The sequence below is a fragment of the Lynx rufus genome, unplaced genomic scaffold (genome assembly GCF_022079265.1).
Source record: "Lynx rufus isolate CCGP_SWC_20201006 ecotype Redwood Valley unplaced genomic scaffold, mLynRuf1.p SCAF_12, whole genome shotgun sequence".
Taxonomy (NCBI): domain Eukaryota; kingdom Metazoa; phylum Chordata; class Mammalia; order Carnivora; family Felidae; genus Lynx; species Lynx rufus.
The window spans coordinates 21470719-21489051 of NW_025814826.1; the positions used below are offsets into that span (position 1 = coordinate 21470719).

The 18333-nt window shown below is 38.3% G+C and overlaps 1 pseudogene; it reads left to right on the forward strand.

Annotated features, from left to right (window-relative positions):
- Nucleotides 1-365: 365 nt before the first annotated feature.
- LOC124507531 (proteasome subunit beta type-2-like) lies at nucleotides 366-6755 on the forward strand (annotated as a pseudogene).
- Nucleotides 6756-18333: the final 11578 nt, after the last annotated feature.

Here is an 18333-nt window from a genome sequence, read left to right on the forward strand (position 1 = left end):
ATCCACTTAACATCTAGGCAACAATTTTCCAAGCTAAATTCCACTCATGTATATGAATCAACTCAGGTTCCAGTTGTCGTAGGGTGACTTACCTGCCTTTAAAGTTAGGTCAGGTACCCCTTCTCTGTACTTTGGAAACATTCTGTGCATGCCTCCGTCATTTCATATTTTACCTTATTCAACTCATCTCTGTACTTCTCCATCTCCCACACTGGACTGAGAGACCCTCAGTGGGCACAGTTGTGTTCCATGTAGGAATCCCCAAAACCCAATGGATCGTAGTCACAGCGCCTGAAAGAAATGCATTGCTGAAGACTTGGCAGAACCCAAATCTGTCACAGTAACAAACTTACTCTTAACAAAGGATGGCAGGTATTGTTTCCAGACAACAATGCCAATAGCAAAAACACATTTTGCCAACCTTTTAACCTTTGTAAATATACCATATTTTGAACAATTTTTAATTTGGGAATATTTACGTCATTTTAATTTTACACAAAATGAAAATTGAATATGCACATCATATCATTTCAAATATACAAAATTTAGGGGTGCGTGGGTGGCTCAGTCAGTTAAGCATCTGACTTTGGCTCAGGTCATGATCTCGGGGTTTGTGAGTTTGAACCCTTATCCAGCTCTGTGCTGACAGCTCAGAGCCTAGAGCCTGCTTTGGATTCTGTCTCCCTCTCTCTGCCCCTCCCCTGCTCACACTCTGTCTCTCTCTTTCTGAAAAGTAAATAAACATTAAAAATTTACAAAATTTAAATTCACAATAAACGCAATGTCCAGTACCTTATTAATAGTAATATTTAAAGTTTATTTCCTTCCCAACCAATCCTCCTTCTATCTATCATTATTTTTGGTTCACTTGCTTAATCATTTTCTTACTCATCACTGTAGTCATCACGTGTTATTTCCTGAGATCTCAAGAAAATTAAATATATATCTTTTCTCTCCTCTGTTCCAAATTATTATAATTTTTCAAAAAAATATAGGTGCAGAAGTACCAACAAAAACACTCTATATTTCATATTTATAATATATAGGCTATTTGTCTCTCATTTATTCTGTATGGTTTAGTCTAGAATAGTCATCAGAGACCATGCTTCTAAATTCCATAATAAGCCCGACATATCTGATACCAGATAGAACACAAAATATAATTTCAGTTAGTGAGATCACATGATTAATTAACCTAATCCAGATAAAGCCATATCTAAAAAGTGCATTTAAAGAGATTTTGGATTCCTGCTACTATTGCATTATTTTTATTGGTTGTTGGGTCTAGAGCTGTTGCAATGTATTGTAGAGATGTTAGCAATTTAAAAAGTAATAACAAACTTTTATCATCAAGACCCTAAAAATGTATAGATCTCTTCAGTCTAAGCATGAAATTTTTCATTTGCATTATAGCCTCTTAAAAAAAAACCCAAGGGATTCTGTTTTAACTTTATTGCCCTCTGGCAGAACAACAGGATAAAAATTGGAACAAAGAAAAGGGTTATTTTTTTTTTACTTTTCTAGCATATAGATTAGTATTAATTACCATGTAATGAGCTGAAAATTCCTGCCAGAAAGCTGAGGCTTGTGGTTCCATTAATGAGTATTTTCTTTCCACTGGGTGAAGTAAAAATTTTAAAGTGTTAGGGATTTGCACTTGGAAAACATCTCTAAGCTATTTATAAAAGCAAGTCAATAAGAAAAGCACATTTTCCATTTATAGCCTTTGTAGTACATTCATGGATCTGACGTTTTTGGCAACGTGTTGCTTTCAGTGGTAGTTCTGAGTTGTGGCCTTGGGCAGACTTCGATGTAGCAGGAGTGAGACCAGCATTCTATCCACCATCCAGCCTTGGACTGGCTGCGGCGGCCAAATCTACGTTAAGAGTTCCCACTTACTTTCCAAACTGGGAGAAACCACTGAAGTGTGCTCCCTTACTCTGACCTCCAAAATGGATTCAACCTACAACAGGCACCCCAACCGTTGAGAGACACTAGTAGCAAGATGCCACCGAGACACAGGTTTGGGTTTGTCCCAATTAAAATGTTTCTGGGCAGTTGGCCACCACCGCCATCTCTAAGAATATTTTTGAGGAAGAGGAGTCTACACATAAATAGACATCATCAAAATTGAACCACTCTGGTGGCCATGAAAATGCACCTCAACCAGTTCTTCTGTGAGAAGTGGGATGCAAACGCCTAGTTTCTGACCTCACCACTGCACTGATTGATCCAAGCCAAATACTGCCCTAAGCCTGTGAGGGATACTAGGGCAGGCCCCTGCCTTGAGAGAAGCAGCTTTGGTCTGACCAAAATCTCTGTAGAGCTGCCCTGCAGAGTCTCACTCTGCTCCCTCTCACTCCTGCTCCTTCCCTCTCTCTTTCCAGGGCTTCCTCCCTTTGTTTTCTTCACCAACCTTGACTTTTACCATGATAAATCTCTCACATGCCCAATCCTGTCCACTTTAATGAGGACTCAGATTCATGCAGCTGTTGTCTTTGGTTGAGATGATTATATATATATATATATATATATATATATATATATATATATATATATTATCTTGATATTTTTTTAGAAAACCCAAAGAGCACTGTCTCAATGATCATCAAATTAATTTTCCTCAAGTCCAGAGGTAGAAAACCCAGTACTGGTATAACCAAGGAGTCACCTATCCTTTTGCTCCAGCATCCTAATTCTGGCTTTCATCCTCAAGGCCACCACACCGTACAAAATGGCTGCTAGAGCTCCAGTCGTCCTAGCTGCTCCAGGCAGCAGGAAAAAGTAATGGCAGACAGACCAACACAGTATTTCTTCTAATGATCTAGCTCCCTCTAAGAGCCTTCTTAGAAGTTCCACACAACTTTCCTTTTTGTTTCATTGTCTTCAGCATAATCACGTAAATCACATAAACCTAACAGCAAGGAGGGCTACTAAAATGCCATGAACATTGACATCCAGATTAGCATTGGGTGTTCTATTACTAAAGACAAATGAAAGAATGGATATTTGTGGCAACTCTCAGTCTCCTGCACCCTACTTTTCTCTCCATTTCATGGAGACAGGGAAAAACGTGATGTCTGGATTTCTGAGAGAAAGGGTCCGACCATGTGCTTTATCCATCTTTGTCTAGGGCTGTAGGAGAATGAACCTATGCTCACTTCCTTCTTGAGTTCTTCAAGGGCCTAGGCTCAGGATGTCAGGACACAAATGAAAGTCTTTAATCATCCTGACTAGACCCAAGTACACATTCTACATGTGTTCAAAATTGCAGTATAGCGGTTAAAAACAAATGGACTTGGATGTCAGGAAGAATTAAAACCAAATCCCAGTTCCTTTGTTCACTAACGGTGTGAACTGATGGCCAAGCAATTAAACTTTCTGCCAGTAAATGTTCAAGAAATGTTAGCTGTTGGTATGGTATTTTTACATGAGGTAAGGACTGAATGCTTAAACAATAGGCAGGGCATAAAAAACTACCTAAAATCTCTTTGGTTTTTAACTTAACTCATCCTAAACTCTGTGCCTTGGAACACCAAACTTGTTTAAAAAAAAAAATTTTAAGGGGCACCTGGGTGGCTCAGTCGGTTAGGCTGCCGACTTCGGCTCAGGTCATGATCTCGCGGTCCATGAGTTCAAGCCCCGCATCGAGCTCTGTGCTGACAGCTCAGAGCCCGGAGCCTGTTTCAGATTCTGTGTCTCCCTCTCTCTCTCTGACCCTCCCCCGTACATGCTCTATCTCTCTCTGTCTCAAAAATAAATAAACTTTAAAAAAAAAAATAAAAAAAAATTTTTTAAGTTACAAGTACCTTTCCTGACACCTCTATTTTAAATATTTCCAGTCGTTTTTCTCTTTTTTCTCTACCACTCTCTCTTTCTCCATCTCTCTCTCTCTGTCTCTCTTTGCGTGTGTGTTTTTTTGTTTCTATGAGCATTTTTTTCCATGTCTTTTGCTTTTCTTCCTTTTATAGGTTCCCTGGTTTCTAGGATGCTCACCAGATCCTCTTTCCAAGCTCCACTAACACTGCCATACATCCTTGGGTTCCAACTGGCACCTGACATCTGGTGCCATAGTGTGGTAGCCCAGACTCGCACAGCCCCCATGCCTTCCTGCAGTCTATGAGCAAGTGGTAGCTGGTAACCACCTATTTCCTGCATATGTTTAATCATTTCAGCACTCTGAGACCAGGATACATATTTTCAGCTAATTAATTCAGATATCGTAAACAGTGAATAACGAATTTGAACTTAAGTCTAGATGAGTTAACGAAGAGATTGGAGAATCCCTGTCTAAGCAGCAAAAGCTTCTTGCAAAATCACCCAGGATGATCTTAATAATCTCTAGGCTTGTAGATGGAGTGTTCACTACACTGTATACCGTAAGGCAGTATGATCACTCAAAATACTTCATTTGTTTGGATATCTATGGCTAAAATGATCTTTTAATTTCTTGTCTATAAATAACATATTCTATCTTTCTCTACTGATAAACCCTGCTGACAATCACTTGCTCACTCATCACTTTATCAATTTAAAAGATTTTTTTAGTTTTTTTCTCTCCTAAAGAAATTATATTGGACATAAATAACACAGAATCCTAGCTTTTGCCTACCTACAAGGTTGAAATGATTTCTCATCCAAAGATAGCTCTCTAGGATCCTGTACTTCTTATCTTTGTGGCCTATGAGAATTGCTTGACTTTGCCATCTTATTCGTCAAGTAGAGTTAATGATTTCTACCTGCTAAGATTGTTGTAAGGATCAGAGACAATGAATTTGAAACACTAAGCCCAGGGTCTCCTATTTAAGGGACACTCAATAAAAGGGGGCAATAGTGGTAATGATGGTGGTAATGAAGATTATAAGGAGATTGTGGAAATGAAGGAGATGAAGGGAATGGAGAAGAATGTATTAATTTTCTATTGCTGTAATAACAAATTGCCACAGACTTGGTGGCCAGAAGTTTGTGGGCTTGGTTGGTTTGCTTGCTTCATGTCTCATGAGGTGAAAGATGTCAGCAGGGCTGTGTTCTTTTGCGAGGCCTTAGGGGAGAATCTGTTTCCTTGCCTTTACAAGCTTCTGGAGACTACCTGCATGCCTTGGCTCTTGGCTGTCTCCCTTCATCTTCAAAGCCAGAAATGGTGCCCTTCTGGGGAGGCTTCAAATGTCTCCTTCCTCTTCTTCTATCTCATCTCTCTGACTTACTATTCTCCCCTCCTCTTACAGTTTTATAGGCCCATGTGATAATATTGGGCGCATCCAATAAGCTCTGTATCTTAAGGTCTATAACTTTAATTCCATCTGCAAAGATCCTTTTGCCATGTGAGGTAACATAATCACAAATTCTAGGGATTAGAGTATGGACATCTTCAGGTGGCCATTGTTCCATGTACATGGAGGGAAAGTGTAATGCTGATCGTTATAGGAATAATTGATAAATTTAGACACTAGCTTCTAAAGAATAGAGCCTTTTTCAGTATTTATAAGGAGATAAAAGCTTACATGATAAAGTCAACTTGGTATAGTGTAAAGAGCACTGACCTTGGTTCCATCTCTACAGTCCTGTCTCAATCATTAAGCAGTTTTAGATTTCTGGTCGCTTATTTATCAAATAAGAAAGTCAGTTTAATGATATAAACTTTGTTTCCAATTACAAAATACTATCATTCAGTTAGAATAAATTTAATACCCAAGCAAGAATCTCCTGAATCTTGCCATGAATTACATGACAGTATCTCATCAAAACTAAAGAGGAATGTAGGATTGCATCTTGTGATTCGTAGCTCATATGGAGAATTGTGATAAGGAAGAAGCCAAGCGTTATTTTTTTAAGGGATCAGAATCTCATTGAAAGGCGAGCATGTGTTGTCAGTTTCTTAGCATCAAATTCTCCTGCTGTGATCCATCCTCCCTTTGAAAGAGCAGGAAAGACAACCAAAGCATGGTACATAGCTAAGCTTGAGCAGACAAGAGCCATTATATACACAAATCTATTACTTCTGCGTACAGGAATGCATCAACATCTGTAAAAATATAAATGCAATTTCCTCTTAGGCAATTCCTGAACATAAAAAATGTCTGGTCTCTCACCGGTGAGACCGAGATGCCGGCAAGTCCCACGCTCTGTCCTCTCAGCCTCCCTCTGCTATCGAGGGAGGCAGCATCCAGGGCCCCAACTATCTTTGTTGCCTCTGACCAGGTAGCCGCTAACAGAATTGTCCGGATGAAAGACGATCATGACAAGACGTTTCAGAGGAGTGAAGAAATCTTATTCTTATGTGTTGGAGAAACTGGAGACACTGTACAGTTTGCAGAATATATTCAGAAAAATGTGCAACTTTATAAGATGTAAAATGGTTATGAACTGTCTCCCACAGCAGCAGCTAATTTCACATGGTGAAACCCGGCTGACTATCTTCAGAGTCGTATCCCGAATCATGTCAACCTCCTCCTGGTTGACTATAATGAGCATGAGGATCCAGCACCCTACTACATGGCCTACCTGGCAGCTTTGGCCAAGGCCTCTTCTGCAGCCCGTGGCTTCCTGACTCACAGCAGACTGGACCGATCCTACACACCAACTGTCTCTCGTGAGAGGGCATGTAACGTCTTAGGAAATGTCTAGAGGAGCTCCAGAAATGCTTCATTCTGATTGTGAATCTGAATCCTGAATCCAACACCTTCAGTGTTTGAATCATTGACAAAAACAGCATTCGTGACCTGGACAAGTTTTCCTTCCCTAAACAGGGCTCTTAACCTCATGCCCTCCTTCTCACTTGCCAGGGAACTTTTTTAAATGCCATCCTTTATCTTTTTCTACTCTTTTGATGCTCATTCTTGATAGATGGTTAATTCACAATAAAGCTGAATCTGAATGAACTGAAAAAAAGAAAAATGTCCTGTATGGGGGATGGGTATTTAGACTTTGTCCACTCAATAATTTGTCATTTTTCTTCTGGTAGCTTTTCCAAAATTAATGTTTACTGTAGGTAGAATTTTCAATAGGGGTTTACAATAATAAGTGCAGCACAAATATGTTGGTTTATTAATAACAGTACAACTTCTATTTTTCAATCAGCTAAATGATTCTGAGTGGTGGTTTTAAAATAAGAATATTTAGCATCAACTAACTCGGAGTGACTTCTTCCCATTTATGTGCCCTTTGTTATCATGAGAATTTGACCCATCTTGAAAATTGCCAGGCAATAGGAAATAGTCTCATTGATCATCTTAATTAGACCTTTATTCAAGACCTCACCATCATTCACTGATCATCTTATTTATACTCTGCACTGGGCTAAGCCCTGGAAATACAAAGATGACTAGTACAGAGATTTTCATTTCAAGAATCCCAAAGACAAGTAAAAATAAGTAAGTAATGTAAGAGGTAGCTGCCATCGTAATAACATCTACACAATGCAGAGATAGTTCATGAGGAGAGTCAAGGAAATATAAGGGTGTGAGGAAAGCTTCAAAGAAGTAGTTGTATATAAGCAGGTTTTTATTTTGCCAGGTACACAGAATAGAAAAGAGTCTTTCACACAAAATTAACAATAAGCACACACAGGACAGAAAGAACATGCATGTGCTTGAAACTTCACTCTTTTTGAAATACCAATGTACATTCATTTATTTCTTTCCTTTTTTTTTTTTTGACATTCACAAGAAGTCATGGTCCAGTATAGGCAAATTGCTAGAATTACAAGTTACTTCTACTGATGATAATTCCAAAAAGAGAAAACCAAAGTTTGAAAAATGATAAATACTATGGTAGAGGAGTGGAGATTTTACATTAAAACCTTAGGATATATAAAAGAAAATAAGAAAAAATCTTGCATGTATGTCCAATGCCTTATATGGAGTTAGGAAGAAGCTGTGTAAAGCAAGCCGACAGAGGCAAAGACAGGAGATTAGAAGTGGTTTAAGGAATGAAAGATGGGTGATGGGGAGAGATATACGAACATTCCAGAATCATAAAATCTGAAAACTATTTAGATAATAAATAGATCATAAAATCTGAATACATTTAGACAGAGGACTAGACTCAGGAAAAAAGAATGTCTCAATATGCATATTATTTGCAAAAGAAAAACTGATAAGCATCTCATTAGAGCTGCTAAAGAAAGATTTTTTTTTAATTTTTTAAAAACATTTATTTATTTTTGAGAGGCAGAGCACAAGTGGGAGAAGGACAGAGAGAGGGAGACACAGAATCCAAAACAGGCTCCAGGTTCTGATCTGTCAGCACAGAGCCCGATGCGGGGTTCAAACCCACAAACCTGAGATCTTGACCTGAGCCAAAGTCAGATGCTTAACTGACTGAGCCACCCAGATGCCCCAAGAAAGATTTTTTTAAATCTCTAATCAATAAAAGATGATAAGTGGAACAATTCTCATCATTAATAATTTAAGTTTTATCATTACTACTACTTTTATTTAGCCTTTTGTCTCTATAGCAGCAAATGTGTTAGAAAGGAAAGCTTATATACTACTTTTAAAATTTATTTTTCTTTTGATTTTTATTTTAGAGAGAGAGAGCATGAATGGAGGAGAGGGGCAGAGAGAGAGAGAGATGAGAAAGAGAGAGCGAGAGAGAGAGAGAATCCTAGGCAGGCTCCACACTGAGTGTGGAGCCGGACGTGGGGCTTGATCCCACTACCCTGGGATCACAACTTAAACCAAAATCAAAAGTCAGATGCTCAACTGAGGTACCTCCCAGGTGCCCTGATATACTATTTTTATTTATTTTATTTTATTTTTTGTGAAGGATGCTGCAAGTTTGTTCTTTGCTTAAATGAATACAAAAACCTACCTTGGAGCAGATTTTCTTTGTTTTTTTCTCCAACTCTGGAGTGGTCACCTCTTGGCCATGATGATTTGAATAGAGTGTATCAGGATCATTTTTGGCTTAGTGGAGACCACCTCTTCCTTTGAATTTACAACTTGATAATGCGGGAGGGGAATGGGAAAATCTTAATAACACCAAAAGAACATTCCAGAAGAAAAAAACTAAGACCTGGAACACCTATTCTTTGGGGCTTCCATATTACTAGACCTTCCCTCACAGTGGGTTCTCATGGTCTTAACTAAGGTTTGCTGGTAAGAAAGGACATCAAGACCTCCAATGTGAAATTCACCAATAGGGTTGGAAAAATACAGTTCAACCTATGTACCTAAAGTTTGGAGAAGAGCTAGTTTTGCCACGGCCTTGGACAAAAGCCCTCTGATATAACAGCCCACTTTGGGAGCAATGATTATATATGAGTGTGTATTTTTTTAAAAAAGCTCTAAAGTTAGGAGCTCGCGGATTGAGCCCCACTGCAGCCATGCATGTGAGTAGCCCGGTAAGGTCAGCCCCAGTGAGCGGGACTCATCAAACCAGGTGAGACCAAATTTTCACCAGCCTTAACTCAAGAAATCTAACCAAATCAGAAGTTTGGGTGTGTTTTTTTTAGGATTGTCATGTAATGGGGAAGTGAAGTAAGATCAGGCAGAGAGGGGAAGTGAAATGTGATACAATCTCAACAAAGGCTGGCCCAAATCCACACAGAGCTCTGGAGCTGTGGCTGTTGCCCCATGGAGTCAAAGAGACTGGACCTTCACTGGATTTGGGCTCCTTGAGGAAGAGGGCAAGGAGAACTAGGAACAGGGCAAAGAATTGGAGGAAGCCCTCGGGGGATGTGCCTCTCATTGGCCTGGGGCCATCCCACAGAATGACTTAGGTGACAGTCAGCCTCCCATGTCCCCAGAGCTGGAAGAATGAAGCCACCAAAACCAGCTACAAAGACCTGCACCTCATGAGTAGATTACCCAGTCCTCTCTTATCTGGGATACATCAGGAGATAAAATCAATAAATGGGGGCACCTGGGTGGCTCAGTTCGTTAAGCAGCCGACTTTGGCTCAAGTCATGATCTCATAGTCTGAGTTCTAGCCCCGTGTCAGGCTCTGTGCTGACAGCACAGAGCCTGGAGCCTGCTTCGGATTCTGTGTCTCCCTCTCTCTCTCTGCCCCTCCCCTGCTTACGCTCCCTCTCAAAATAAGTGAATAAACTTTTTTTAAAAAAAATTAATAAATGGTATAAGCAGGATAGACACATTTTCTTATTTTATTTTTGACAAATATGTGGGAGTTAGACTATATAAAAAGTAGTGTTCTAGGAGATTACCCACTGATTAGTTGTCCATAGTTCTCATAAGGACTAAAAGTCTAAAGAACTTTCTGTAATTTTAAATGATACCTCTGCAGTCATGAAACATTAACTATAAACCACGATTTATTTTCAGTTCTATGTTATGATTCCTTCTTCTATTCACTGGTCCTATGCCTCCTCTCCACTACCTCTTTTCTTTTTATTCCACGCAAGGCAGCTGCATTTTGCCCCTCCTCTATCTCAGCCCTATCATACGTTTAGGGCGAAAGCGGGCTTGCAATGAAATTTTTCAAATCATTACCCATTTCACCCGCTCTGGTGGCTTCTAGTGCTCTGTCCTTCTTTTTGAAAAAGCTAACAGGTCCGAGCCCTGCACAAAGATCGTCTCAAGCGTCAAGCAGAGATTTACACTAAGCCATGTGGTGCTGCCATACAACAAAGCAGGTAGACGTGTGGACGTGCCAGTGAGTGGAAGGGATGTCATATGGGGAGCTCTGATCGGAACTCAATGCCTTGAAGCCCATGGTAAAGTCCTTCCTGAAGTGCCCTTGTCACTAGACCAAGTAACTTACAGCAAAAATGACTGAGATGATAGAGATTTGAGTAAATCAGCATTGGAAAGTAAGGCTGGGTAAATAAGCATTAGAACCTTATAGCTAAATAGCTCCTTGCATTCCCTTACACTGGGAAACCAAGGAACAAATGTATATTCTGTTATATTTCTTAGCATCTATACTCCTCAGAAGCTGCCTTGCTTCTCATAGCATAGTAATAGCTTCCTGCTCAGCTATGAAAACAAATCTCCAATTCAAAACTAAGAACACACTCACTTCATATCCAACTTTTAAACATAAAGCATAATTTTATTCAAGCTTACTTTTATAAACAAAAATATACACAGAAAAGCATTTTGAACTAAATTAATTTATAATGTAAACTCTACAGTATATTAAGCACATTTAATCAACTGAGTTGAATTCATTCTAGGAGGAAATGAGACAGTACCTAGCTTTGATAGTCAACATATGTCAGGATATTTTTATGATAGTATTTTCATGAAGCCCAGGTATGAATTACTAATCTATTTGCCTTGGAGGGAAATGGATGAATAGTTGAGAATGTTATACGAGTTGACAGGGCTCTGGTCTAAGCATACTTATCATATAAAGAACAAGATGGAAATAATTCTACATTGGAAGATCTGCTTTGTGTTAGGTAGTTACACGAATTCCTTCTATGCTTTATGTATCAGTCCTTAATTACCGTGCTGGATTCCTGGCAACCTTGCTATTTTGTCTTTTTTTATATTATCTAAAACAAGAATTATATGGTAAACTTTTTCATTTTTTAGCATACTACATCAGTGTAATTTAACAACGTTAATCCGACCAGTCCTATTTTTCCTACAATGTTCTATCTTTTTACTGATATCTTTCTTTTCACTAATCAAGAATCTTTTCAAGTTTAAAATCCATCTTTTTAAGAGTTAACCAGTTAATGCCATGTTAGTAACACACACACACACACACACACACACACACTTCTTTAGGTATTTTTACCCAGAATATTTCATTTCTCTAATTGGATCAATGCTCAGTAACATAAAATCTCTCTACTAACCATGAAAAAGAAGAAACAGATTTAAGAACATTATATCAATTTCAACTAAGTAAAGATATTTATTTCACAGTGTGGTGCCCAACACATAACTTTATTTAGTTATAAGATGAGTATCAAATGGGTAAAATGAATAGTCTCCTTTGAGGGGAAAACTCATAATCTCTCTAAAATTATTTTTTTGGTTTAAAGGATTACAGGAAATGACAGCTTCAAAGAGAAGAATAACCTAATAAAATCAGTGTTGCCCTTTGACCGAGGCAAGAAGGGCAAGAGTGTTTCAGAGGGCTCAGAATATCACAAACCCAGGCACAAAATAAATTTATTAAAGGTCACATGCTCACCACTGTCACTCACAAGCCAACACTCAGAGCAACCCATAACTAGTGCTGTTCAGATGTTTAACAACTAACTCAAGGGGATAGCGGGAACCTGGTTCGCATCATGTGCTGATTTCCAAAGTGTAAGTACTCCCACCAGTGACAAGTTTCAGACTCCCAAAGTGATGGCACTGACCACAGAATTGGGAAAGGTGCCATGAATGGACTTTCTCACGCCCATACCAGCTGGTTCCAGCACACCACTGACTGCAGCTCTGACCATCCCCTCCTGTGACTAATGCAGCCAGGTTATCTCCATATCGCTTGCCTTCTGTCTACAAAATAAAAGATGGCTGTGTCCAATGCCATGAAGTTTTCTGTATTTGGTTTCTGAATGGTGCTAGAGACAGACCTTACTTAGGGTGTGGGCAAGATTTAAAAGGTAGAAACCTTAACTTGAGAATAAAATTAAAATAAATATAAAAATAAAAAATAAGGGGTGCCTGGGTGGCGCAGTCGGTTAAACGTCCGACTTCAGCCAGGTCACGATCTCGCGGTCCGTGAGTTCGAGCCCCGCGTCAGGCTCTGGGCTGATGGCTCAGAGCCTGGATCCTGTTTCTGATTCTGTGTCTCCCTCTCTCTCTGCCCCTCCCCCGTTCATGCTCTGTCTCTCTCTGTCCCAAAAATAAATAAAGGTTGAAAAAAAAAAATTAAAAAAAAAAATAAAAATAAAAAATAAAAAATAAGATAAAATAAAAATAAAAGTTAGAAACATTTAGACGAAGGAAAGGACAAATTAATTAGCTTGTCAAATCCTTCCTCTCTGATAGCTTGAATGCAATGAACTCTTGCATAAGAAAATGTCATAATTTTAGCAAAAATAGCATAAATTAATACTTTTACAATGTTCTAGTAAAAAAGAAAATATATGGGGTGCCTGGGTGGCTCAGTCGGTTGAGCTTCCAGCTTTGGCTCGGGTCATGATCTTGCGGTTTGTGAGTTCGAGCCCTGCGTCAGGCTCTGTGCTGACAGCTCAGAGCCTGGAGCTGTTTCGGATTCTGTGTCTCCCTCTCTTTCTGCCTCTCCCGTGCTCACACTTTGTCTCTCTTTCTCAAAAATAAACGTTAAAAATTTTTTTAAATAAATAAAAAAGAACAATGTAATGATTTCGCTCAGAGAAAAAAATAAATCTTGTGCATTGAATTTATAAGAATTTATAAATTCTATATGTTTTCTTGTGATCACTCATCCAAGTCAACAGACCATTTAAGTAAGCAAGCACAAGTATAAATCAGTCATCTTTGATGTTTTGCCAATTTTCAGTTATATTAATAATGTAACTTCACACATACATTTGATTTGTTATATTAAGTCCTATTTGCCAACATAGAAAGCTAGCATATATTTTACTTAACAGGTTAATAGTTGATTTATAACTTTAAATATTTGGACATTACTAATTAATTGGCTGTTACTTAGAAAATTGCTTTTCAATACTATCACATCCAATATTATATTTGCTATGCAAAAGGACCATAAGTTAATCCTTTTGGGATGAAATTTTTTTAACTTGTCAAGTATTGTGGAAATATGGATTAGAAATACAGATTTGTTAAAGCAAGTTTTCTTTTCCCCCCACAGTAATTAAGCATGGTTATTGATTATAAGTGAAATCATTTAAGCATTTACATACAGAACATTTTGATGTCTGGAAATAGAGTCAAGATTTTGAAGACAGTAAGCAGTATTTTTATTTTCGTCAAAGATTTTCTGAAAACCCAACGCTTCTTATTGGAAAAATTTTTTTCCTAAAGACTGTGGATTTCCTTAATTAAACCTAAGTCGTGTATAATTGTGCTATAAAATTCGAAATGAATAATTGAACCTCCCTGAGTCTTAACTATCTTATCTGAATAGGGAATTAAGGATAGCACATATATATATCATACCTACATTGTGATTTTTGGTGTTTTGCAAGACGACATATTGCAGAATCCAGCACCAGCTACACCTTCACTAAATGCTCGTCGCCTTCCCTCTCTAGTTACTATTTAATTAGATTTCGATCCATGAAAGACAGACTATGCCTCATTCATTTTTAAATCTCTAACTTCAAGCTCAGAGCCTGATACATATCCCAGTATTGGACAATGCCAACACCTTAACCATAAATTTGTTATGTTATACGTTTAGGTTGAGGAATCTGAGACATCAGCCTACATGTAGGCAGAGTAAGTGCTTACCTAAGTGACATGAAGTGATTTGAAACAATCCAGTTATTTAAAAAATCTCCATTCCACAACATCTCGCATTCTATCATTAGAATTTAATTACTTTTGAGATTTTCTTGTTTAGGTCTTCTTTGAATATACAAATAATCCTAAGAGCTTAAAAACAAATTCATTGTCCATAAGGCTACAGGGGCAGGACCCGAAGCCAGTAGAGAACTAAAGCTGAAGCTAAAAAGAGATTTTTTAAAACATTTTTCAAGAACTAGCTCTAGGTATTTACACTGGATGATTGAACAGTCTATCACACAGAACTTTCGCAGATGGTAACCTTGAAACTTAAAAAAATAGGCATTACCCTTTGGAAGTCTCAGTATTTACCAGCATCTCAAACAAAAGCTATTTTTTGAGCCCTTTATTTTTGTTCCGCGCTGCAGCCACTGTATGCTCTCCCCTCCTTCTGCAGTCGTGAAAAGGGTTCAAGTGAAATAACTCTCCATCATCACTCATCACTCAGTATCATCCAGCATAGAAATGCACATCAAACAGGAAGATAAAAAATATAAGACATAAAATGTCTACCAGGATCTGGAGCATCGCAAAAATTAAGTGAAAGATGATACAACAAACGAAGTAAACGCGAAGTTTCTTTGTCTTGGTGAGGAAGAGGTGGGTGGAGTGGTGAGCAGGCGAGTTGTAGAGCGGGAGCGCGATGTCCATTAGACACATATGTTACCTGAAAGGGGCAACATGTCTAAGATCAGTTCATTTAAACTCATATTAAAGTGTCCTAGCTTCTTTGCTTTTTAAGTTATTGTTGATGCTGTTTATCAAGCTATTTAGAGCAAAGTCATTAAACACAGCCCCTGGTTTACTCTGAACAGCAAGCAATAAAGTTTTGGCAAGGAACGAGCCTGTTAATGTTGTCTGGAGGGTAAGTGTCTTGAAATAGGACCATGCTGAGTCCTCTGAATGGAGCCGCCCTCTGGTATGAAAACATGGCGTCAGCCATCTAGATTGTGACTGTTCTGTACACGCAACCATTTGTCTGTTTAGTGTCTGCCCAGGGAACTATCCTCTTTGTTTTGCTTCCCTGTTACAGCCTAATTTAAAGAAATTATTTCATGCCCCCAGGCACAGAAAACTCCCCCCAAAAAGTCCCTCTCTGAGGGTGACCAGGAACAGATATGTAGAACTTGGTGAGATAGTCTGGATTTCCTTGTTGCCTCATAAAAGCAGATAATGTAGAAGGGAGGTTAGGAAATTTTCAAAGGCGTGTTGTAATTACTTAGCGTAAAATATTAGATAAAATTACAAGTACTGAGTAAAATCTTTAGGATTCTCAATGCATTTCCATACAATCCTCATTCTGTCCTCACAGCCACCCTGTAATGTATCATGAAATGTTTTATTCTGCAGAGAAGAAAACAGAGATTTGAAGGAATGATTTGTCTAAAGCTACACAACTAATGGGATTCAAGCCTAGCTTCCAACTTCATCAGTCTGTACTCATGATCCCTTATGTGCAAAACCCAAGTAATCCTGTAACTTGGGACCCCTTGGGGACTTTGTTTCCTGGCTTTCTTTGCCATTTTAAAATCAACTTAAAAACCTCTATTTTATTATTCCGTTAGTTGTTCATCTTTTCACCTCCCTGTTTTTGTGCCTCGTTATATTTTCCATCTAAAATAGTTGTTACCATGACCAAGGAATTTTCTGTGGAAACTGTAAACTAGTCAACTGAGAAGGGGTGTGCGATTGTAATTGCTGTTTTCACAGTTTATTCTTCAATTTTTTTTATTAATAAATGTATGGAATGAAATAACACGCTCACTTTTGACCCTCTTAATTGCCTGAGGCAGGCAGAAAAGCAAAGGTCCTCTGCATGGCCAGCATGTACAAAGAACAAGTGTGGCCACGCCTGCGTAGGGCAATCCTGGGTATGTGTAATTAGTAATGGTGCTCCCCTCCATCTCAACAGTGTCCTTTTTGAACAGTAAATTGTTCTCTTAGGACCAAGCAAAACGAACCACCTTCTACATAGGCAGAGGATAAGAGAAGATATTCCTTCTCCTTTACAAAATCCCTCAAAGAAATTGCCTTTACAGGGTTCTACCTTCTGGTAACACAGATACCACTCACTGATCTGAAACTGCAGAACTGATATATATGCTCATTTTAATTTGATTAATTATAACCATGAAGGGAGGGGTTGCCCATATTACAGAATGGCATGTTTTCCAAGGTCATTTATATTTGATTTTGGACTACAGCAACCCTTATTTTCACACTGTTTTTATTAGGCAAGGGTATCCAGATTCTATTCCACAAAAATCCAGAATCCAACAGCATGTTAATAGCTATTCTTTGAAAGCTGTTTCATTATTAAGCCTGGGAAACCCCAAGTGAAACAAGTTTTTTTTAAACAAATACTTATTAAAGCATTTAATATTCTCACGTGTATTGTGCATCTCTGGAGAAGGTGGAGAGATAGTGTGTATAGAATGCTTACCAACCACAGAAGAAAGTTTGGAAAGGAGTGGTTTTGTTAGTGCTTGGTATATTATAGTAATTAATAAACACTTTCATTGATTCTACTTCTCAATCACATACTAGCTTCGTAATGACGAATAACAACAAAATAGGTTGGGTTGAGTAACAGTGTTTTCAACCAAAGTGGGAAATCTGTCCCGTGAAATCCAAGTAGAAAATCTTAGGAAATCCTAGGAAATCTTACCAGGAAGAAAATTCATCTGTAACCACCGCATGAAAAATTCACTGCTTAGCTTTGTATTAAAAAAGATGTTCCTCACGAATTATTCTGCTAATATGAACTGCCAAACGTAGGCCAGTAATTGGATGAAAGTGTCGAGAGGTGAAATCCCACTGCCTTACTTTCAAATTCACAAATGAAACAAGATTCAGAACCAATATAATTTATCTGTACATATATGCACTTGTATGTGTGTGTGTGTGTGTGTGTGTGTGTACGCGCGCGCATGTGTGACAGCACTCTGTACGTTAGTTTTGTGGCACTTACCACACTTTTGTAATTGCTTGTTGCTCTTTTGTTGTTTCCAACAAGTCTGGAATAGATTAGAACTTTTTAGTCTTGGCATTCCCCCAAAGTTACAACAGTGTGTTCCACAAAAGCACATACATTATGTGGATATGCCAAGAATCTAACAAGCATTTTTAGGGCAAATAAGATCACTAATTCTTGTTGTTGTTTTTTTAAACATAGTACCCTCTATTCTTTTTTTTTTTTTTTAATTTTTTCAACGTTTTTTATTTATTTTTGGGACAGAGAGAGACAGAGCATGAACGGGTGAGGGGCAGAGAGAGAGGGAGACACAGAATCGGAAACAGGCTCCAGGCTCCGAGCCATCAGTCCAGAGCCTGACGCGGGGCTCGAACTCACAGACCGCGAGATCGTGACCTGGCTGAAGTCGGACGCTTAACCGACTGCGCCACCCAGGCGCCCCAGTACCCTCTATTCTTAAAAATGACATGAATCTTTAATAAGTATACAATTAAGCTCTCCTTCTTATTCGATTCTGTTTTTATTAATTTGGTAAAGAAAACGTGTCTTTCACAAGCATTTATCACACGGGTATATCACTTACCTGAGTCTTTGCTGTTGTGCCTTTTATAGTGCGGTATTTTGAAGTGATGCTTAATTTCTTTGGTGTCCCGGAAAATTGTATCTTGTTCCAAATTAAACTTTACAGCCACAAAGCTAAGTGAACTTTGTTAAGATAGACTTCTTCCGTTTGTGTTACGTTTTACTTTTCCATAGAGTAATCCAATATATCTTATCCTAAGTGAATTAGAACTCTTCATATTTGTATTTCAGACATATTTTCCATATCCCATTCTTTTTTTGTTTAATGTCTTATTTCTATTTCCATCAGTTATTAAGTTTAACTAGCTAAATTTTAATCTCCTAATTACTACCATACATCATTTTTAGAATGAGGCTAGGCATAAATAGATATACAAACAAACAGAAGAACAG